This window comes from Euleptes europaea, chromosome 20 (assembly GCF_029931775.1).
Source record: "Euleptes europaea isolate rEulEur1 chromosome 20, rEulEur1.hap1, whole genome shotgun sequence".
Taxonomy (NCBI): Eukaryota; Metazoa; Chordata; class Lepidosauria; order Squamata; family Sphaerodactylidae; genus Euleptes; species Euleptes europaea.
The window spans coordinates 5753412-5776099 of record NC_079331.1 but is presented as its reverse complement, the minus strand read 5'-3'; the positions used below and the strand labels follow the sequence as shown (position 1 = coordinate 5776099).

The following is a 22688-nucleotide window of genomic DNA, read 5'->3' as shown; positions in this document are numbered from 1 at the left end:
GAAACAGCAGGTTGGACAAGACGGGCCGCTGATCCAATTCAGTAAGGCTGTCCTTATGTTCTTATTTTAGAGGGGAAATTTAGCAGTTTAGAAATCGCCGCAAGGGTCTGATCCTGACAAGAACAACATAAAATGGGGGGGACACTCAACCAAATATGTACAGAGAGCTTCAAAGGTCGAGCTACAAACTATACACTATAACAAAATAATCAGAAGAAGAATTGGTTTTTATATGGCGACTTTCTCTACCGCTTAAGAGAGAATCAAACCGGCTTACAATCGCCTTCCCTTCCCCTCCCCGCAACAGACCCCCCCCTGTGAGGGAGGTGGGGCTGAGAGAGCTCTAAGAAAATTGTGACTAGCCCAAGGTCACCCAGCTGGCTTCATGTGGAGGAGTAGGGGAACCAACCCGGCTCACCTGATTAGCCTCCGCCGCTCATGTGGAGGAGTAGAGAATCGAACCCGGTTCTCCAGATCAGACTCCACCGCTCCAAACCACCGCTCTTAACCACTACACCACGCTGTTTTTAGCCATTTTAGAGTGCACACCTTGCAATAAATGTACTTGTTTCGTTATAGTGTATAGTTGGAAGCTCAATCTTCGAAGTGCTCTGATCCTGATCAGGCCTGCACTATACAATCGCATGTGCCCCTCTACGCCTTTCCAAGTGCTGAAAAAGCCCCCCTCGCGCAAATACAGCGGGCCTGACATGAAAACCCACAGCCCGCCGTGTCTTCCCACCAGAGTCTGAACCAAACTGGGAAACCCGCCCAGCTAAGGCTTCTTCCGTGTGCCCCTCCCCTCCCCACCTGCCCATTTCTCTTCCCTCTGCCACCATCCCCGCAGTTTTCCACCGTGGCTATCCCATGTTTCTTTCATGGAAACCCCCCTGCTCTGCCACTCGCTTGACCTCTCCTAACCGCCTTGGAGAATCACGCCTGCTTTGCAACCCCCCCCACCTGTCTCCCCCCACCCTTCGCCTGACTATATTTAGCATCCCCAGCTTTCGGTCCTCCGAGAGAGACCCCTCAAACCTCAGCATCTGCTATTAATGGCACTGGCACTCGAAAGGCATCTGCTTCGACAGGTGTGTGGCACTATCTCCGCCAGGGCCAGAGGCAGAGTTTGCCCGCGAGAGGCAACCCTCCTCGTATGCGCACAGCCCGAGAGGAGAGACATTGAGAAGGGTCTCCTGTAACTTGTCCCCTCGCTGACAGATGGGGTGAACAGGATGCCCCCATCCGTTCAAGCAGAACACCCTTTCCATTCCAGTAAAAGCTCCGGTTTTTAGGGGGTTGGGAAAGACCGTAAAGCCCATCGGTGGGCATGGAAGGAAAGGGTTAAACACACAGGTAGTGGTGGAAAGTGCCGTCAAGTTGCGGCACACTTACTGCGACCCCAATTTACGGCGAACTCGTAGGGTTTTCTTTAATGATACTGCTCGTGTAGCCAATTTGGCCTTGAATGGCGTCACCCTGAGATTGAAACTAAAGCAAAAGGAACTGCATATTTTTATATTTGTATATAAATAGATATCTAGATAACCAATAAAATATCTAGATAACAGCCTGCTATTCAGATAATCTATACAACGAGCTTCTTACCCGAGTTTTCTGACCAACTCTTACGATTCTGTGACTTCGACCCAGCGCCAAACTGTGGTTCGGCGCTCCAGCAGAACAATCCTGGAAGGGGCTTCAGGGCTGCTTGCGGGACTCGCGCCCCGCAACGCCAGCTAATTATGAATCGTGTCCTTGCGCCAAATCCGAACCGGCAAGCTGCGTTTTTCACTTGCCGTGAAACCAGGCAAACTGGAAACAAAACCACTGTTTGGAATCAGGGTTGCCGGTTCTGCCGTAACAGCAAATTATGGTTCGCCTCAAACCAGGAAATTAGTAATCGGACTGTAGCATGCAAGGAAAGTGGAGGGGGGGAGTGAGAGTATTCCCCAGACTCATTCACAAAGCACCAAACCACAGTCTGATGCTATGTCTGAAGTGAGCCCATATCTAACAAACCAATTTCGAATGGGCAGAACACCACGCTTTTTGGGTAATTCACCAGCTGATTGCAAGATCACAAGGACGTTGTTACCTTACCTTTTCCTCGATTTAACAACCACTGGCTATTCACCAACCATTTCACACTTTAAAAAGGGAAAAATAAAATTTAATTTTTCCTTGACACTATGAAGAGAAAAGTTGCCACGTCTCTCGCGCAACTGACGGATCTACGTGACAGCAGATAACACAGTATCCGCTTCTCAGAAAGCGTCCTTAGCTGTTTTATCCAGGGAGAGATTTATCTATTTCGCGCAAGATTATTTTGTGGAAGGAAGTTCTTTCTGGGAGGATTATTTGTAGAAGAGCGCGGCAGAGTCCGACAGACATCGCCAACAGATCACGTCCCCCACAATGCAAACACCCGGCGGGAATTTTCCTAGAGCTGAGAACGGTTGAGGCTGGGCGTGCAAAGTACACACAGCTTGAATGGACACGGTCGTTCTCAAACGGCCATCCCAGCCTCCCCTGGGAAGCTCAAGTTGTCCTCCGGGGGGGGGGGGGACAGAGAGAAAAGCAAGCGGGGAAGTGCAGAAGAGCCGAGGAAAAGATATTCCATTTTGGCACGCTCGCGAGGGGTTTTGACAAGCCCACAGCCAAGATACGGGCCCTACTGCGTGGTTCTCGGAACAATCCAGCCTTTGTTCGTGTTGACTTGACCCTTCCGGATGTATGAGATCACTGGCGAAAGGCATCAAACGGGGGCATTCTTCCTCAACTTGATCCCCCTTTGGGGGGCTGTGGGCAGGGGAGGCGTAGGTGGCCAGGACAGATTAGGGGCCGCTGGAGTTTGGGAGGTGGCGGAGAACACTGCCGGCTCTCTTCCAACGCCAATTTTTATTTCAGCCCTGACCCAATGCGCCAAAGTCAGAGAGTCCAAGCTCTCTTCACTGTGGCGTAGTGGTTAAGGACGGCAGACTCTAACCTGGAGAACCGGGTTTGATTCCCTGCTCCTCCGCATGAGCGACGGACTCTAATCCGGAGAACCGGGTTTGATTCCCTGCTCCTCCACATGAGCGACGGACTCTAATCCGGAGAACCGGGTTTGATTCCCTGCTCCTCCACATGAGCGACGGACTCTAATCTGGAGAACCGGGTTGGATTCTCCGCTCCTCCACATGAGCGGCAGACTCTAATCTGGAGAACCAGGTTTGATTCCCCGCTTCTCCACATGAGCGGCAGAAGCTAATCTGGTGAACCGGGTTGGTTCCCCCGCTCCTCCACACGAAGCCAGCTGGGTAGCCTTGGGCTAGTCACAGTTCTCTCCTAACTCTCTCAGCCCCACCTTCCTCACAAGGTGTCTGTTGTGGGGAGGGGAAGAGAAGGCGATTTGTAAGCCAGTTTGAGTCTCCTTAAAGGTAGAGAAAAATCGGGGTATAAAAACCATCATCAAATACAAGTGAGAATGGAGATCCCCTGAGCCCTTATATCTGGACGCGGAGGTTCCCCGCAGCCATTGACGGACCCATGCTCCGTGAATCTGTTACTGTCTGGAGCAAGAAAAGGTCTTCCCTTTAACCAGGGGCCTTCTCGATCGGCTTTGCAAATGAGCCACGGTCCCCGAGTCCCAAGACAGAAACGAAGAACGGAGGAAAAGGGGCTGATCTGGGTATCTTGTTGGGGAAAAGAGGGGTGTGGAAATGAGCCATACTGGGGGATGGTAACAGATAGGGAAGGGCCGAGTAAGGGTTTGGCACGGCAGAAAAAGAGGACACCGAAGCCCTGGTCGCTGGGCACGCTGTCCCCCCACCCCCCCAAATCTACATTTTATTTTCAGATACAACTTGGATATGTGTAGACCTCTGCTCCCAGGCAAAGAAAGGTCTGTACTGTGTACAGTTCTGGTCACCCGACCTAAAAAAAAAAGGATATTGCAGAGCTTGAGAAGGTGCAGAAAAGAGCAACCAAAAATGAGCAGGGGGCTAGGGCAACTGCCCTAGGAGGAGCGGTTAAAACGCTTGGGGCTGTTTAGCTTGGAAAGAAGGCGGTTAAGGGGAGACATGATAGAGGTCTATAAAATTATGCACGGTTTGGAGACCGCGGACGGGGAGAAGCTTTTCTCCCTCTCTCATAATGCCAGAACGCGGGGTCATCTGCTGAAGCTGGCGGGCGAGAGATTCAAAACGGATAAAAGGAAGCGTTTCTTCCCGCAACGCATAGTTAAATTGTGGAACTCCCTGCCCCAGGATGTGGTGATGGCTGCCAACTTGGAAGGCTTGAAGAGGGGAGTGGACATGCTCATGGAGGAGAGGGCTATTCACGGCTTCTAGTCAAAACGGATACTAGTCATGATGCACACCTATTCTCTCCAGGATCAGAGGAGCAGGCCTATGATATGATGCATGATGCATACCTTTCTCTCCAGGATCAGAGGAGCATGCCTATGATATTAGGTGCCTTGGAGAACAGGGAGGACGCAGCTGCTGCAGTCGTCTTGCTTGTGGGCTTCCTGGAGGCACCTGGTTGGGCCACTGTGGGAACAGACCGCTGGACCTGATGGGCCTGGGTCTAAACCAGAAGGGCTTTTCTTAAGCTTATTTCCTTCCTCACTGGCACTCCCTGAGATGTTTTAATTGTAGACACCAGAGGGGTGAAATTGGGAATATTCTGCAAGCAAAGTCTGTGCTCTGGCACTGAGCTGGGACCCCCCTCCCTGCCACGGTTCAGCGGCAGCGCGCACGTATGCGCGAGGCTCCCCCAGGGAAGGAAGTTGTCACTTTTTTTTCTCCAGCCGATAAAACCGGTACTGCACGAAAACCAGCCTTCCTCATCGCCCCGGGGCTCATTGCGCAAACGCGACCATAAATATGCACAACGATCCATGCAGGAATTACCAGCTGGCGGAGGGAGGAGGCAGAGCCGGCCGTGGTAAAGCCTGTGTGTGCGGAAAACCTCTCCAAAGCAAGCGAACGTCTCAGAGCAGGAGAGCACACGGCAGAAAAGAGTTGGCCGTCCCGGTAGCCAGAAGCCGGAAGGAAGGGACAAACAGCTCTGAGAGTGAAAGAATGCGCTACCAGAGAAGAAGCAGAACCAAGTCCTATGAGGAAAGGTTGAAGGAGCTGGGTATGTTTAGCCTGAAAAGGAGAAGACGGAGAGGTGATATGATCACCATCTTCAAGTACTCAAAGGGCTGCCGTGTAGAGGAGGGTGCCGAGTTGTTTTCTGTTGCAACAGAAGGTCGGACCAGAACCAACGGGTTGAAATTAAATCAAAAGAGTTTCCGTCTAGACATTAGGAAGAACTTCCTAACACTTAGAGCGGTTCCTCCGTGGAGCAGGCTTCCTTGGGAGGTGGCGAGCGCTCCTTCCCTGGAGGTTTTTAAGCAGAGGCTAGATGGCCATCGGTCAGCAATGCTGATTCTATGAACTAAGGCAGATGATGAGAGGGAGGGCATCTTGGCCATCTTCTGGGCATGGAGTGGGGGTCACTGGGGGTGTGTGGGGGAGGTGGTTGTGAAATCCCTGCATTGTGCAGGGGGTTGGACTAGATGACCCTGGCGGTCCCTTCCCACCCTGCGATTCTATGGTCCAGTGAGCAGAACGTCAACAGAGGAACAAAGAGGCGCAGGGATCGGCTACATGAACACCATAAGGACGACTGCAAAATCCGTGGCACCCCTTGGAACCTGACGTTCCTTTTTGTTTTTAACATACAGGTTTCTAGTTCTCGAGATGTTGGAGGAGGCCACTCTTGCAAGAGAGCTTGGAGCTCACTTCAACCCCTTCTATTGTTGGGGGACGGAGCCTGCGCCCCGAAATACACCCACATCCTTCCACCACCCTTTTGCAGATTGCCCCTATTCTCAACCCCCCCACGTAACAATCTGGGGCAAAAATGCTCAAAGGTGACAATACACCCAGCCTGTTCTCTCCTCCCTCCTCCCTCGGTGTCTGCTGGTTAATATAAAGAATGACACCTAGTCTGTTTATCCACGGCGCATGAATTCAGCTAATGGGTTCCCGTGGCTTCTAAGCAACATCTGGGGAGCATGCAAAAGCAGAACTAAAAGCCAGTGGGAGACCAGGTGCGGAGCCACAGCTCCGAGGAAAATCATCTGCTTACCACGCAGAAGGTCCTGGGTTCGATCCCCGCCATCTCCAGCCGGAAAAGGACCAGATGTTTGGCAACGCAAAAGACTTCCGCCTGAGACCCCCCCCCCCAGAGCCGCTGCCGGTAGACAACGCCCACCTCGATAACGCCAAGGGTCTGACTCGGTTCAAGGCAGCCGCGTGTGTTCATGAGGACCCAGGTTCGAATCCCTGCTCTGCCATGGAAGCTCGCTGGTCATCTTTGGGCCAGTCGCTCGCTCGCTCTCTCTGCCCAACCTACCTCACAGGTTTGTTGTGAGGATCAAATGGGGGGGGGGAGATCTGCGTAGGCCCTAAGGGAGGGCAGGAGAGAAATGTGCTAGCTGGAGAGGAACTCTAGACTCACTGGGAAGCAGGAAGTAAGGCCAGCGCGTTCATAACTCCCACGCTCTTCATGACGCTCTGACCACCGCCTTCATGACAACACCACATGCTCCGCTGAGCTATCCTTTTGCTAAAAGAGCCCATGTTGACAGGGGGATCCCTGTAATGCAGGGGTTCTCAACAAGGGGGGGATTTTAGGGTTCCAGGGGGGGAATTGGGACCACCATTCAGCAAAATGCATATTATTTGGAATGCACCTTTTGAGATAGACTATTTTGGGAAGGGGGGGATTATATTCTGAACAATGGTGAAAGGGGGGGAATGGAGCAAAAAAAAAGGTTGAGAACCTCTGCTCTAATGCCAATCCTTCCCCACTGATGGTTCGGCGACATCTTAAGGCACAGCTGAACATCCTATTGACCCTATTTTCTAACAGTTAGAGCGGGTTGCTCAGTGGGACAGGCTTCCTCAGGAGGTGGTGAGCCCTCCTTCCCTGGAGGTTTTTAAGAAGAGGCTAGATGGCCATCTGTCAGCAATGCTGATTCTGTGACCGTAGGAAGATCATGAGAGGGAGGGCATCTTGGGCATCTTCTGGGCATGGAGTAGGGGTCACTGGGGGGGTGGGGGGGGAGATAGTTGTGAATTTCCTGTGTTGTGCAGGGGGTTGGACTAGATGACCCTGGCGGTCCCTTCCAACTCAATGATTCTATGACTGTGGGCAGATCATGAGAGGGAGGGCATCTTGGTCATCTTCTGGGCATGGAGTAGGGGTCACTGGGGGTGTGGGGGGGAGGTAGTTGTGAATTTCCTGTGTTGTGCCAGGGGGTTGGACTAGATGACCCTGATGGTCCCTTCCACTCTATGATTCTATGCCCCCTCACCAGCTGATGCTTAAGTGCTTCCACGGGGGGGGGGCAATATGACTGCAGAAACTTGTACAGGAGGGAATTTGAGGGGGGGCTTGGAACCGCAATGTTATTTGGACCGAAGAAACTCCAAACAATGTGGCTCGGGGAGGGGGGGCTTCTTCCAGTCTTACAAAAAAAAATCACTCAAACATTGAGATGTTTGAGGCTGCAGGTAGCGGTGCTGGTTCCGAGCCAGATCCAAAACTATGAAACCACAATAAAAATCCCCCCTTTTTTTTAAAAAAAAAAAATCCTACCAAAGTAGCTTAAATCAGCATGCAGGCTTTCAAGCTGACCAGATCCGAAACAATAAAAATGCTTTTTTAAAAAAAAAATTAAATCCTACCAAAGTAACTTAGATCGGCGTGCAAGCTTTCGAGCTCACCAGAATTCTTCTGCATGTCTTCAAAAGCGTGAGAGGCATACACACAGAAAGATATTTCAAGCCCTGATTTTATCTGCATCCTGTGTAGAACGACAGATCGGAATCTTTACTGGGTGGGACTGGTAACAAGTTGTGCTTTTGGTCTTCAGGGAGAAAGGAGAAAGCCTCTAATAAAATATATATATATAAATGATCAATGGATCTTTGGGCTCCAAGCGGAATGCACAGACCCTTACCAGGCCGAGTTTGGAGGGAAAACGCCATCGTCCTATGAAGGACGCTGCAGATTTTAGAGGGTGCCCTAAGTAACGGGGTGCCTGGAAGCCAACTAATATTACACAGAGAACACAGTCGCCCGTCTTAGTCCATTTTCTTCCAGCCCATGAACACACAAAGCTGCCTTCTACTGAATCAGACCCTCGGTCCATCAAAGTCAGTATTGTCTGCTCAGACCGGCAGCGGCTCTCCCGGGTCTCAGGCAGGGGTCTTTCATATCACCGACTTGCCTAGTCCCTGGAGACGCCGGGGATTGAACCTGGGACCTTCTGCATGCCAAGCAGAGGCTCTACCACTGAGCCGCAGCCCCTCCCAGAACCCCTCTCTATGGGCGAAAACGCATGGTCGCTTTATCCTCCTTTAATCCCGGTTTTAGCCAGGATCGAACTCACATGAGGCGAAACGCATGCGTCCGATCCAGGCTGAATCCTGGCTGAAAGAGGGATTAAAGGAGGATAAAGCGACCATGCGTTTTTGCCCAAAGTTTGTCAGATACATTGAAGTATTTCCAAAGCAGACAACAGGTTGTAAGCAGTTAGGATTTTTATTACTATGGTTTATCTTGGGGTCTATTTCAACGCCGCCGCCCCCGACACACCAGCAATGTAGATTTGCTGTTGCTTATCCAAGCATTTCAAGGCAGACATCAACAGGCAAAGCCGTTTCGAATGCGAAACGTCCGAAGGCAGAAGAGTCGAAACCAAAGAAAACTATTTTTAGCAGCCCCGATTCGATTTTTTGAGAAGCGATCGATCGTCAGCTCGACTCTGATTACATCATCCATGATCCGGCAATGCTCCACCATATGGGTAGATCTCATTTCTGGTGGTCGCTCACAAACCAGAGCTCTCACTACCCTACCGGAGATCAGCTCCGACCTGCTCGTTTTCAGGGGAAACATCCAACGCCTTTTATCATTTGCGCCAGCGATCGAGGGGGGTCAACCCTCGAAGAACGAGTGAACCAACCGGATTTTAAAGGCCAACATCAGGGGTAAACTCAATTGTTACGAGCCGGATAAGAGCTTTCAGGGCCTTATGTTCGACACCCCTGTCCTAAATTACGTGTGGCTTCACTTAGGATTACCACTTGCTCCAGCTCTAAGGGTTTTTAAAAAATAAAGAGGTGGATTTGAAAGGGCGCTGGCAATAACCCCCCCCCCCGCGCCCCGGCTCGTTCACGCTCCACCTGCCGCGTCAACCCGTTCTCCATCACCACTCCCAACAAGCCGACAAAGACAGAAACCCAGGAAAGGAACAAGCAGCAGTTTATTCTTCTAGAGGCCAGGTTCTCTGCAGCATACAGCCTAGCCCCTATGGTTTATGGGGCTAAAAATACCAGGGAAAGAGGAACAGAGAGAGAGATAAGGTGGTGTCACGGGGGCGGGAAGGGAGGTAGTGGAACCAAAGGCAGGGGGGTGGAGAGAGAAAGACACGCTTGCTCTGTGCGGAGTGACGCAGCGGTGTATTGGGCCTGCTTTGCAAACAAGCTGCCCGCCACCGTTCCCCGAGCCAATTTCTGCAACTTAAACTCTGCAACCAGGCATTCTGCTACCGAAGCCCAATGTGAATGTTTATCTATCCTTCCCCGAGCCAATTTCTGCAACTTAAACTCTGCAACCAGACATTCTGCTACCGAAGCCCAATGTGCATGTTTATCTATCCTTCCCCGAGCCAATTTCTGCAACTTAAACTCTGCAACCAGGCATTCTGCTACCGAAGCCCAATGTGCATGTTTATCTATCCTTCCCCAAGCCAATTTCTGCAACTTAAACTCTGCAACCAGGCATTCTGCTACCGAAGCCCAATGTGCATGTTTATCTATCCTCCGCCGTTCGTTCATGCTGCCTGTACGGGTTACAGAGAAACCAGAACGAGCTCTAAGCTCTGGCTCCCCACGAACTCACTAATCCCTAAGGACATAAGGAAAGCCACGCTGGATCAGACCAATGGTCCTCCTAACCCAGTATCCAGTTTCCAACAGTGGACAGTCAGAGGCCAGAGGGAAGCTCGCAATTGGGGACCTATAGACGACAGCCTACAGGAATCCCGTTCCAAACCATTTGCCCCCACCAACTTGCAAGAAGAAAAAATGGCCCTGAACACAAGGGGTCTAGTCCCACAAAAAAAGAAGACGTTGGAATAGTTCTCTGGAAGTCTTTTACATCTCTGACCTGGATGGCCCAGGCTAGCCTGATCTCATCAGATCTCGGAAACTAAGCAGGATCAGCCCTGGTTAGTACTTGGATGGGAGCCCTCCGAGGAATACCGGGGTTGTGACGCGGAGGCAGGCAATGGCAAACCATTTCTTGCCTTGAAAACCCTACGGGGTCGCCATAAGTCGGTTGCGATTTGACGGCGCTTTCCCCCACCCGTCCAAGGTGCCACAGGATTCCTGCGCATGCGCACAGATGGCAATGCTCCTGGCTTGCGGGGTTAGCATAAAGTAACTGTCGCTTGCCATTTGCCACCCCCCCCAAAAAAAACCCTGGAAAAGGCATCTCACTATATGCAAGCAGGAGAGAGCAAGTAGGGATCTGGCAAGCGAGCCTCGGGCATTTTCCAGGCTCGCAGCGTCAAAACCATGGATCAGCGTTCTATCTGAGCCGCGCCGTTCATGCGTGCGCAGGGGATGCCCGCGTCAGGGGTCAAAGTCCCGCCTTTGCTCTGGGAAAGCAAAAAAACCGAGAAACCGCCGGGAGCAGATGCCTCTGAACACGCTTTTGCAGCCCGTTCATCACAGGGGTCCCCTCAAGAAAGATCCCCCGCTTGGGTTTGCCAGTAAAAGGCCAGCCGCTGTAAAAAGCACCCAAAGAGGGTTTTTAAAAAAATAAAAATTTTCCCGGGGTCTTGCAAACAGGAGTAATTGACACACGCCAAGATAACCGGAGCGAGAAGGCCAGCAGCCTGCAAAGCGACTTCCTGCAACACCCCTTTTGAATGCGGTTAACAAGGCGGAACAAAAGAATCCAGGAAATGCAAGATGCGAAAAAAAGTCCCCGGCCGCACCAGAAGCGATCCACCTTAGGCGTGTTCAGAAGGACGGCCTTTCTTCTTTCTCTTTTCGTTGGCGGGTCTTTGTTCTGTTTTCAGAATGACAGTTTCTACAAATCCAACCCGCAACTTTCCCAAGAATGCAGAGGGGGTGTGGTGGGTTTCACTCGCCAAAAGAAAGCTGCTCGGGACATCTTTCACGGCTGCCGGTGTCAGGCTCTCCATCGCTAACCATTGGGAGAAGGGCTCAGGAACAGGTTTTAAAACTGGTTTCCGAATGTGAGCCTACCCCCGGTTCGCAGCCGCCCGTTGCGACACTGAATGATGGTTGAGAGAGAGACGGGGAGGGGGGGTTTGGGGGCGAGAGGGAAGGAAGCACAAAACGTCACGGCTGAGTCCTCAATTGCCGTTTGCAAATGGGAAGTGAGTTCGGATTCCTGCCTGCTCGGTTTAAAGGGGCTCAGGGGTAATGTCTCCATAAGGACTTAAGGGTAGCACCTCTGGATCAGACCAATGGGCCTCCTGACCCAGTAACCGGTTTCCAACAGTGGATGGCCAGAGGGAAGCTCACAATCGGAGACCTGTAGACGACAACCCTCGCCACTTGCCTGGTCCCCGGCATCTATTGGAGGCGTTCTGCCCCAGAACCTGAAATCCAAGGATAGACCTATTGGCCATAATTATGTGTCCAACCCCCTTCGAAATGCATCTAAGCCACTGGTTCCCAACCAGGGGTCCATGGACCCCCAGGGGTCCGCGAGAACTAAATTAAGGTCCGTGAAACAAAGTTATAAACCCATAATAAATTAATATTTTCAATTAAAAGTTCTCTATTATAAAATATATATATTCAAATATAATTCTAAGTTTAATGTTTAACTAACAGGTATGATTAAAGTTTATTTTCAAATTCCCGGAATTTTTATTTTGAACCTTGGGGTCCCTGCACCGAACAAAAAAGTCCTAGTGGTCCCTGGTCAAAAAAAGGTTGGGAACCACTGATCTAAGCCAATGGCCGCCTGGTGGCAGGGAGTTCCACAAGCTGCATTGCGCTATCTTGAGGACACAGGCCTATAGATCGATGAAGCTTGCTGGCAGCTGATGGTAAACCAACCACGAGGGAGGTTTTTTTTTTCTTTTTGTGCTACCTCTTTTGTTCAATACCGCTTCCCCCCCCCCAAAAAAAAACTCCCCATAAGTGCCAAATTTAGATTATCTTTCACTGGCTTTTAGACAGATTTTAATGATGCTTATTTTTGATCTTCTATGCCATTTCTCAGTTTTTATTCTGCTGTTTATTTGTATTAGGGGAAATCGCCTTGGACGCATACAGAAAGAGTGGCATATTACTCGGTTTATTAAGTACAGAAGTGAAAGACGGGCCCCTTCGACTGTTCCCCTTTCTTGCTCGGAAGCGGCGCGGAGCCAGATCACACCCCTGTCCGTCTGAGGATCACCATCACAAAACCAAGCATCAGAAGAATGTAGTTCTTCACACGGCACGTGGTTAACCTACGGGATTCACTGCCACAGGATGTGCCGATAGCCCTGTCGAAGCGGGATTAGACAAATTCATGGAGGACAGGGCTATTAACAGCTAATGAAAGTTAAATGGGACTTCCAAGGTCAGAGGCAGTCTATCTGAAGGGCGCCTGGCAACAGTGGGGAGAGACAATGGTTCCTTCATACCCTCTTTTCAGACTTCCTGTATGCAACTAGCCGATCACTGTCGGAAACAGGATGCTGGAGTGGACGGCCAGACACAGCTGGGCTCTTCTTCTTTTAGGAGCTTCACTGCTCCTGAACCTGGAGGTTCTATTTAATTGTGATTAATAGAACTGTGGTTTTAAAGCTTCGTTTTTCATCATCAAATTTTATTTCGATTCAACATCAGCTCTGAATAAGAATCAAAGTTAGCGCTTGGTTTTTATGTTGTGATATATTTTATTTTGTGCGTTTTAACTATGCTGTAAGCCAGCCTTCATCTTGGTAAGGTGGCTAATAAGATGTTTTAAATTTAAAAAGTAAGTTATTGCAGCTAACTTTGCAAAGCCGATTAGATGCAGGAGTTTAAAATGTTAGCAGCAGAAGTCATTTAAAAAAAAAGTCTTCTGGGGATCTCAGTAGATCATGTTACTTTCCGGAAAGCCCTGGCGCTCTCAGGGGGATCGGGCTGCTGCTAGAAAGGCACACCATTCAACAGGAACAAAGAAAACACTAGCTAGCACGTAGGAACCACTTCTTCACACAACACACTGTTAACTTACAGAACTCACTGCCACAAGATGTAGCGACACCCACCAGATCAGACAGCTGTCAAAGAGGGTTAGATGTGCGCACAGCCTAGCCACTGCAGCTAGCCACGAGAGCTTAATAGAGCTTCCGGGTTCAAAGGCAGTGTACCTGTGAATCCCGGAGGAGGAAGAGGAAGAAGAAGAGGAGGAGTAGGAGTAGGAGTTGGTTTTTATATGCTGACTTTCTCTACCACTTAAGGGAGAATCAAACTGGCTTACAATCACCTGCCCTTCCCCTCCCCACAACAGACACCCTGTGAGGTAGGTGGGGCTGAGAGAGCTCTAACAGAGCTGTGACTAGCCCAAGGTCACCCAGCTGGCTTCGTGTGGAGGAGCGGGGAAACCAATCCAGCTCACCAGATTGGCCTCCGCCGCTCATGCGGAGGAGTGGGGGAATCGAACCCGGTGCTCCAGATCAGAGTCCTCAGCTCCAAACCACCGCACTTAACTACACCCCGCTGGCTCTCACCGACACCAACAGGAGACCCTACGGGGTCACCATGAGTCGGATGCAAACCGACAGCACTTTCCGCCACCACGGAGCATGTGCTGAGTGCCACAAAGGACAGAAGACGGAGGAAGGCCTCTTTCCAAAGGCGCCGCGCTCCCACAAGATGACCGGGCAGGTCCCGAGGCCAGAGGACCGGCCGCCATGCGCCCGCCAGGTTTCGTTCACTTGCGCCATCTGCAAAAGCAACCTCTTCCTACATTTTGTCAAACGGGGACGACGGAAAACCTCCGCAGGTGTCTCTCCCCAACCGCCACCGCAGGGGTGGCGGGCCGGGCTTCTTAGAGGCGACCCAGGGAGGGAACCGATTGCATAGGGCAGGGACGCCGAGAGCCCCACGGCTCTGCCAGCCCCATCCTTGACAGCTGCTTCCTGAGAAGGGTAAGGAAAGAAACACCTTTTCCCCATACGGGAATGAGGATTTCGGCTCCCCGGGTTTTGCCGGGGGAAGGCGGTTATTAATCTCCCTGCCGCAGCAGCTTAAGCCACCCGCAGCCGATTTGGGATTAGGATTCAAACCCTGCGAGGGAACAGATTGCTCCACATCTGGCTCGGTTTGGCTGGCCGGGCCTCCGGAAGGGGCCCAGGATGGCGGAGGCGGGAGGCGACCGAGGGGACCCCCCCAAACGGGGAAGCGGCCAGAACGGTTGATCCACCTCGGGATTAGTTGGTTTTAATATGCCGACTTTCTCTACCACTTAAGGAAGAATCAAACCGGCTTCCAATCACCTTCCCTTCTCCTCCCCACAACAGGCACCCTGCGAGGAGGTGGTGGGTGGTCCTTCCCTGGAGGTTTTTCAGCAGAGGCTAGATGGCCATCTGTCAGCAAGGCTGATTCTATGACCTATGATGATGAGAGGGGAGGGCAGCTTGGCCATCTTCTGGGCATGGAGTAGGGGTCACTGGGGGTATGGGGGGAGGTAGTTGTGAATTTCTGCATTGTGCAAGGGGTTGGTCTAGATGACCCTGGTGATCCCTTCCAACTCTAGGATTCTATGAGTCTATTACTCTAGGTCGGTGGGGCTGAAGGAGCTCGAAGAGAGCTGTGACTAGCCCAAGGTCGCCCAGCTGGCTTCCTGTGGAGGAGTGGGGAAACCAACCAGGTTCACCAGATTAGAGTCCGCCGCTCATCATTCTCGTCTCTTCCATTTTATCCTCACAACAACCTTGTGAGGTAGGTTAGGAAGAGAGAGAAGGAGGAGTTGGTTTTTATAGGCTGACTTTCTCCACCACTTAAGAATCAAACCAGCTTACAATCCCCTTCCCCTCCCCACAACAGACCCTGTGAGCTAGGTGAGGCTGAGAGAGCTGTGAGTAGCCCCAGGTCACCCAGCTGGCTTCGTGTGCAGGAGTGGGGAAACAAATCCAGTTCACCAGATTAGCTTCCGCTGCTCATGTGGAGGAGGGGGGGATCGAACCCGGTTCTCCAGATCAGAGTCCACCGCTCTTAACCACTACACCACTCCGGCTCTCCCTGAGAAAGCGAACCCAAGCACGGCACAGACTAGGAAGCGCCGTTCTAAAGGGCTTGGGGTTGTTGACAACTGCTCAGCAGCCAGTCGCTTGTGTCAAACTTTGCACAAGTAATCTCGAACCCGATCGGCTGAGTCAGCCGGCACGCCACACCTTTTCTCACAACTTGGCTCGGTTTGGAAACCGGATCCGCCCCGGCCTCCTTATGCTCGTTCACTTTGCGAACAACCCTGGATCAGCAGTTTCGATCCACTCAGCGGAAGGGGGGGCAGCCTGCAGAGGGCCTTTCGCTGCTCACGAGTAAGCCCACGGCTCTCCAGCCACTCGGGGCTCCGACTGCCAGCGTGGCGGAGCGGCTAAGCGTGCCCGTCGAGGATCTGCGAGACCCGGGTTCGAGTCCCCGCCCTGACATGGAAGCTTGCTGGGTGGCGTGGGCTCAGTCACACCCTCTCAGCCTAGCCTACCTAACAGGGTTGTTGTGGAGATAAAACGGAGAAGAGGAGAAAGGCGGGGTGTAAAGGAGAAATCAACATACATCAGTGACACGCTTGCGGTGTCACAAGAGAATCTCACAAGTTGCGTTGGCTCAAAGGAGAAATTCTTGATTTGACTATTCTAAAGATTAACAAATCCTCCCAATGTGTACTTCATTGAATCATAGAGTTGGAAGGGACCACCAAGGGTCATCTAGTCCAACCCCCTGCACAAGGCAGGAAATTAACCACTACCTCCCCCCTATACCCCAGTGACCCCTACTCCATGCCCAGAAGATGCCCAAGATGCCCTCCCCTCTCACCATCTGCCTAAGGTCACGGAATCAGCATTGCTGACAGATGGCCGTCTAGCCTCTACTTAAAAACCTCCAGGGAAGGAGCGCTCACCACCTCCCGAGGAAGCCTGTTCCACTGAGGAACCGCTCTGTTCAGTGGGGGGGAATGGCATTGGTCAGGGCTATGGGTCTCTCTGGAGAATCGATTTATTTTATTCATTTAAAACATTTATTCGACGCCATTTCCACCCAACAGAGCTCCGGGAGACTGACAATATAAATAAAACAACGACAATAAAACGCAGAATTTAAAAACCACCGTTTAAAACTGCCGCCAAGTCAATGGAAGGCAGTCCTGAATAAAACCGTCGTCAGCTAAAGATCGAAAGCGAGAGGACCACGCGCACTTCCCTGGAGAGGTTGTTCCATAACTGTGGGGCTACCACTGAAAAGGCCCTCTCTCGTGTACCCACCGAACGAGCATCTTCGGTCGGTGGGGCAATCCGGACGGCCTCTCCCAGCGATCTTGAACACACGAACACATGAAGCTGCCTTCTACTGAGTCAGACCCTTGGTCCATCAAAGTCAGTATTGTCTGCTCAGACCGGCAGCGGCTCTCCAGGGTCTCAGGCACGGGTCTTTCACATCACCAACCTGCCTAGTCCCTTTAACTGGAGATGCCGGGGATTGAACCCAAGACCTTCTGCATGCCAAGCAGATGCTCTACCATTGAGCTCTCCTTCACAGCTCTCCAGGGTCTCAGGCAGGGGTCTTTCCCACCACCTCCTTGCCTAGTCCCTTTAACTGGAGATGCCGGGGATTGAACCGGGGACCTTCTGCATGCCAAGCAGAGGCTCTACCACTGAGCCACAGCTCCATCCCACCTTCATCCTTCTCCTCCCTTGCAGACTGCTTTAAGTCCTTGGGAGGGAAGAGAAGACGAGAGGCGACAGGAGCGCCGGAATTGGGGATTTGGTGGGAGAGAACCCACAATCCAAACAGGGTTTTTGGCTTAGCCAAGGGAGGCAGGGTTAGCCAGCGATACGTCCTCCGGAAAACATTCGGCCTGCTGAATTTCCATTTTTAAATTCTCTCTTTCTCCTGTTTTTAAAATAATCGCTCTTCCTTCCTTCCCCGGGGTCTATTTTTAGGCCAGGAGCCGCGCGGCAACGCGGAGAGATAAAGAAGGAACGGCAGATGGAGCCCAAAAGCCGAGGATCGCCTGCGTTTTACTGCCAGAACTAGTTAAAAGGGGGTGGGTGGGAAGCACACATAACACAAACACACACACACACTCAAGCTATGCTTTGGAGCTGCTGCGGGTCCTAGACAAGGGATATTCCATAGCCGTGACTCATGCGGGACTCGCATCTAAACTTATTCTGCTTTTCGGGAGACCCAGCGCGGTGTAGTGGTTAAGAGCAGTGGTTTGGAGGGGCGGACTCTGATCTGGAGAACCGGGTCTGATTCCCCGCTCCTCCACATGAGCGGCGGAGGCTGATCTGGTGAACTGGATTTGTTTCCCCGCTCCTACACACGAAGCCAGGTGGGTGACCTTGGGCCAGTCACAGCTCTCTCAGCCCCACCTACCTCACAGGGTGTCTGTTGTAGGGAGGGGAAGGTGATTGTAAGCAAGTTTGAGTCTCCCTTATGTGATAGAGAAAGTTGGCTTATAAAAACCAACTCTTCTTCTTCTTCTACCCCTTGCAAAGCTATTTTATACTTTTCCCCTCCTCTATGTAAAATGCAAGAATCTCACACCAGCGACAACCAAGTTCATGTTTTATTTTTCACATCTGGCACTTAAAAAATACATAGCACAGCAGAGAAACAGGCTGCAGTTCACAGCTGTCGGCAGTGTGGTGTAGGGGTTAGTGTCGGACTAGGGTCTCGGGGACCCGGGTTTGAATCCCCCCCCCCTCGGCAATGGAAACTTGCAGGGTGACCTCGGGCCAGCCATGCCCTCTTGGACTAGCCTACGTCACAGGGTTGTTGTGAGGATACAATGAAGGAGAGGAGAATGACGTGAGGGATTTCGGGTCCCCATAAGGGAGAAAGGTGGGGCGTAATGAAAGGAAATCAATAAATTGTGCTGAGGCAAACCCCAATTTGCCATGAAGTTTCCCTGAGCCTCTCTCCCGGCTCAGCCTGTTCTTCCTCCGCCCTCCTGGGCCAAAGATTCCTGATGTCCATTTTTGGTGCTCGCTGAAGCAGAGGTTATGAATGAGAAAAGGAAGTGGCATAGCAGAAGTAAGAGGGTGGAGTCACTAGCCCTCGACTTGACCCTCCGATCACTTTCCCCAAAACATACACAACTTGTGTTCACACCTCTGCCCAATTTGCATGTGTGCAACAACCCATCCCCTGTGACACATGACAGACGCAAGCTGCAGGCCGGCGAGAGACTGGCTCTATGTCAAACGAGACCCTTGCCATCTCCCAGTGCAGCGCATGGCTTTTTGGAAACTTCTTTCTCCGGCAGAGAGGCCCGTCTGGAGAGGTTCCCCCCTCAGGCTACCGAAAATTAAGTTTACCTGAAGGCCGTACGTGAGGCAGACAGGGCTCTCTCTACCACTGCGCCATTCCATCAAATAAATATTCAGATTTCTCCACAACTAAAAACAAAACAGAATCCCAAGTTCAAAACCGAGAACGAGAATTCAGGTGAATTTCCTTCACCGCAAATCTTCTCGGGTTCAGTTTTTTTAAAAAAAACAAAAATTAAAAGCGTCTACATTTCTTCCTCCATATTCTGTGCAATGCAAAAGGCACATTTATTCAGATGCATGTGTGTTGCTTCCTAGCAGACCATTTGCAGGACAGTTTAAGAAATGAAACGAGAATGCGAAAAGCAAGCGGGACAACCATACAGGCGGCAACTCTGCAATCTCCGAGCGAGGACAGAAATCCCCCAACAGCTCATCCGCAGCAAACGTTTTTGCCAAACAGACAGACGGAAGGCAACTGCCTTCATCTACTTCCTGAACGCAGATATAATAGAGACGGTGCCAGGCGAGCCTCCTTGGGCAGGGAGTTGCACGTTTAATTAATTTAGAATATTTCTCTGTTGCCTACTCAAGTACGGAGGCAGCACTAATCGGCACCAGAAATTCACGGGCAATTATGACGACGGTTATTGTCAGACCGCTGCATTCCAGACCGTCAAACAGCCTTCAAGGGCAGCCACCACCCCCCAAGAGTGTGCTGCAGTAGTCAAGCCGAGAGGCACAGACAGTTGCTGCCACCCAGAAAAGGATGGCGCTGGAACGCTAAGCAAGCCCAGTCCAGGAGGACTGTCCAGCTGTTGACCTCCCTCCTTCACGGGGAGTGCTTCCTTCCAGGAAGAGAAAGCCATTTTTCTTCTCCCCAGGCCAGAGATCCGGCCAGAGGTCATCTCTGAACTCAGACCACATTTTTCTCAGCTAGCTCATGACTGAAAATCCAAGCATCTGGCTCAGGAACCTCCCTGGAATTAAGGGGAAAGGAAAGATAGCACGCCCCAAAATCATCAGCGTAACGCCGATCCTCGTAGTTCAGTGTGAACGTTAAGAGATCAGGAGGCAGGACTGAACCTGGAAGTGTCCCATACCACAACGCCCCCGGGGCGGAGTCGATTTTGCTCGGGGCCGTCTTCGAGAACCTGTCTGACGGAGAGCCGCAAGAACCGGAACAACGCAGGGCGCCGCGCGCTTAATCCAGTCCTGCTACGGAAGCACACCGGGTGACCTGGGCCCCATCGCTCCCTCTATCTCTCCCAGCCTAAGCTACGTCACAGGGCTGTTGTGAAGATAAAACAGAAGGGGAGGGGGAAACAACATGACAGTCCGCTTGGAGCCCCGACCGGGGAGAAAAGCAGGGTGCAAAACATCCCCAACGATCCGTCAATCGAGCGTCCCACAATCGAGGAAGTTCCCCCCAAGCCAAACCTACAAAGCTCCAAGGTATCAGAAGCACGAACGCATTGCAACCGGCTCTGGGGCAAAGGCCATGAAGGAAAAAGGCAAGGAAGTTGGCCAGTAAAAACAAACAAATAAATAATCACCAGGGAAACTTTTGCAGCAGGCTGGCTAGCGGGTGGCTTTTAAAGCATTAGGGTTTTTTTAAAAAAAACCATTAAAGTTCTGTTAATCTCAAACCCTGGGAGAATACATCTATGAATGAATGAATGAGTGAATGAAAGAAAGAATGAATGAATGAATCACAGTCTAGCCCCAAACCCTGCAAGAGCGAATGAATGAATCACGGTCTATGAATGGGGCTCTGAACAGGCTACAATCCCAAAATAACCTAAGCAGACTGAATCTGGCATGCCCCCCCTCATCATTTATGGAGGGGGGAGGATACAACTTAGTAAAGGCCACAAGGGGTTGAGAACCGGAAAGAGTGATTGCCGATCAAAGGAGACGATGAGGACGTCATGCACAGTTCAGCCCCAGGACCTATTCAGCGTTAGCGAAAGGCTGCTGGAACAGGTGAAGCAGTAAAGCTCGGAGCATGCGCAGAGTACATTTCTACCAGACTCCCTTGCAACCAGCCCCTACCCCTGAGATTAGGGAGAAAATCATCCAGGCAGGAAGGAACAGAAGAGAAGCCCTGCTGGACCAGACCGATGGACCGCGATGAAACAGCACCCTGTTTCGCCCAGCGGCTAACCAGATGCCCCCACCCCCACCCAGAAGGCCTACGAGCAAAGCACAGAGGCCAAAGAATCCCGCCAGTGGTAGCCCTGCAAGCGCTGAGATGCAAGGTACACTGCCTTTGAACATGGAGGTTCCACTTTGCTGTCACGGCCCACATGTGTGGGTGGACCTCTCCTCCGTGAGCCCCTTTTCAAGCCGACTCAACTAGTAGCCATCACTAAAGCAGTGAAACCCTCGAGTCAATTAGAGCAACGGAGCCCTTCCTTTCATTTGTCCTGAGTCGACCGCCCCGTAATCGTCACTCTGTTTTATTCTATTTGTACCCCGCCCTCTTTCCCAGCCGGGCTCCGAGCGGCTCTATCTTATAGTAAAGTGGGCGCCCCCCCCATGCCAATCGAACAAGTGGCATAACCACCCCATCCACAGACACGGCAGGGATTCCTACACATTAAGGGGATACCCCAGGTATGCCCCCCCCCAAATGTAAATTAACCAAAGGGAGAGAAAAATGAAAAAGACCGTGCATGCTTGAGAGGGTACAGAATGCTAAATGCGGTTGAGAGTTAAGGGACGGGGAACAGAGAGAGACTGCTGGCCCTCTCTGATAGAAACCTGGAGGGAAAGATCGCAGGGAGGGGAGTTTCCAAAACATATATTTCCCACCCCAAGTCCCTTAGATTTCATATGCACCCCCCAGCTTGTCCACAACTAATGAACAATTGCATCCGGCTAGTTGGGTCACTGGTATTCACGCAGTCAATGGCGGTTCCGTGCATGCACACGCGGCCTCTGCCTTTGCTCATCTCGGCTCTCTTTCCTCTTCCAATTCCTCTCTCCCGTGACCTGTCAGGACAGATGTGACCTTGCCATCCCCCACAAAGGAGGGCAGTCTCCAGGGAGAAACCCTACCTGCCGAGTTGCCTTCCCCAGCCCGTGCTACCTTTCACGCCAATACGCACACGCCATCTCCGCTTTCCTCCGATTCGGAGCGTGCAACCGTCAAAGCAGAGCTTCGAGATGCCACGGGATTTCATTTCCAAAATGCGCCTCCCCGAGGCATCAAAACCACCCTCTCACAAGAGAGGCACCGACTCAGGTGTCTCGAGGAAGCCCCCCTCACCGGCTTCCCCAATCTCATTCCTGCAAGAGGGGAAAAAGAAAAACCCCGGCGGGTAATTTGCAACGGTTTTGCCTCCATGCGGTGCTGAGACCGCATCGTGGGGACGGGCCAACAACCCTTCAACACCCTTGAATTATAGATGAATCCTCCAAAGGCCTGGGAGAAAGAAGAGGGTCGGAAAAGGGGGGCGAAGAGAAAGGAGAGAGGCACTTACAAGCCCAGAGCAGAAGCTGAGAAGCATCTTGCGTTATGTAACGGCCGGAGCGACGCATGGTCACCGTCAGGCCCCCCGCCGAAGCCCCCCTTCCCTCATATCCTCTGGTCCCTTCGGTGGAGAAAGCCGAAGATGCGGTCCAGCCGGAATCACTAGAACGGCATGCTCCGATTCCCGGGGGAGATTCACCAGATCCACGGTTCTGCTGCAGGTACCAGCTCCGCCGGCCGGAGGCACGGCGTCGCGACGTTCTCCCCGCCTATCCTTCTGACGGGCCTCCTCCTCTGGGTATCAGCCAACGTTTCATCTCCATGCTGGAGTACAAAATAGACTTTTTGCATGCAAGGCGGGGGGGGGGAGAATCATCCCCCCCCTTCCACAAGCCTTCCACGTTTTAGAAAAACACAGACTGGTCCGGCGTCTGTCGAAACCTGCTGACCCGCTTGGGATTAGACGCGCAAACACGCACAGTGCATGTTCAGAAAAGAAGGGAAACTGGTTTTGATCCAGGGGAAAGGAAAGGGGGGGGGAATATGTGCAGATGGTTTGAAATTGAAGAGAACAGGCGGCTTTGGCAGAGAACAATCCACCCGCTCGCGACTCTGAATCTGATTTATAAAATTTGGCGAGAATTT

General features: G+C 51.8%; 1 protein-coding gene across 1 annotated transcript in view; it reads right to left on the bottom strand.

The window, feature by feature from the left end:
- The window catches only part of CSK (C-terminal Src kinase), a 42761-nt gene extending 20688 nt beyond the window's left edge, over nt 1–22073 (bottom strand). The window contains exon 1 of the mRNA XM_056865711.1: nt 22054–22073. The gene's annotated coding sequence lies outside the window, so the exon portion shown is untranslated. The remainder of the gene's footprint in view (nt 1–22053) is intronic.
- Between the last annotated feature and the right edge of the window lie 615 nt (nt 22074–22688).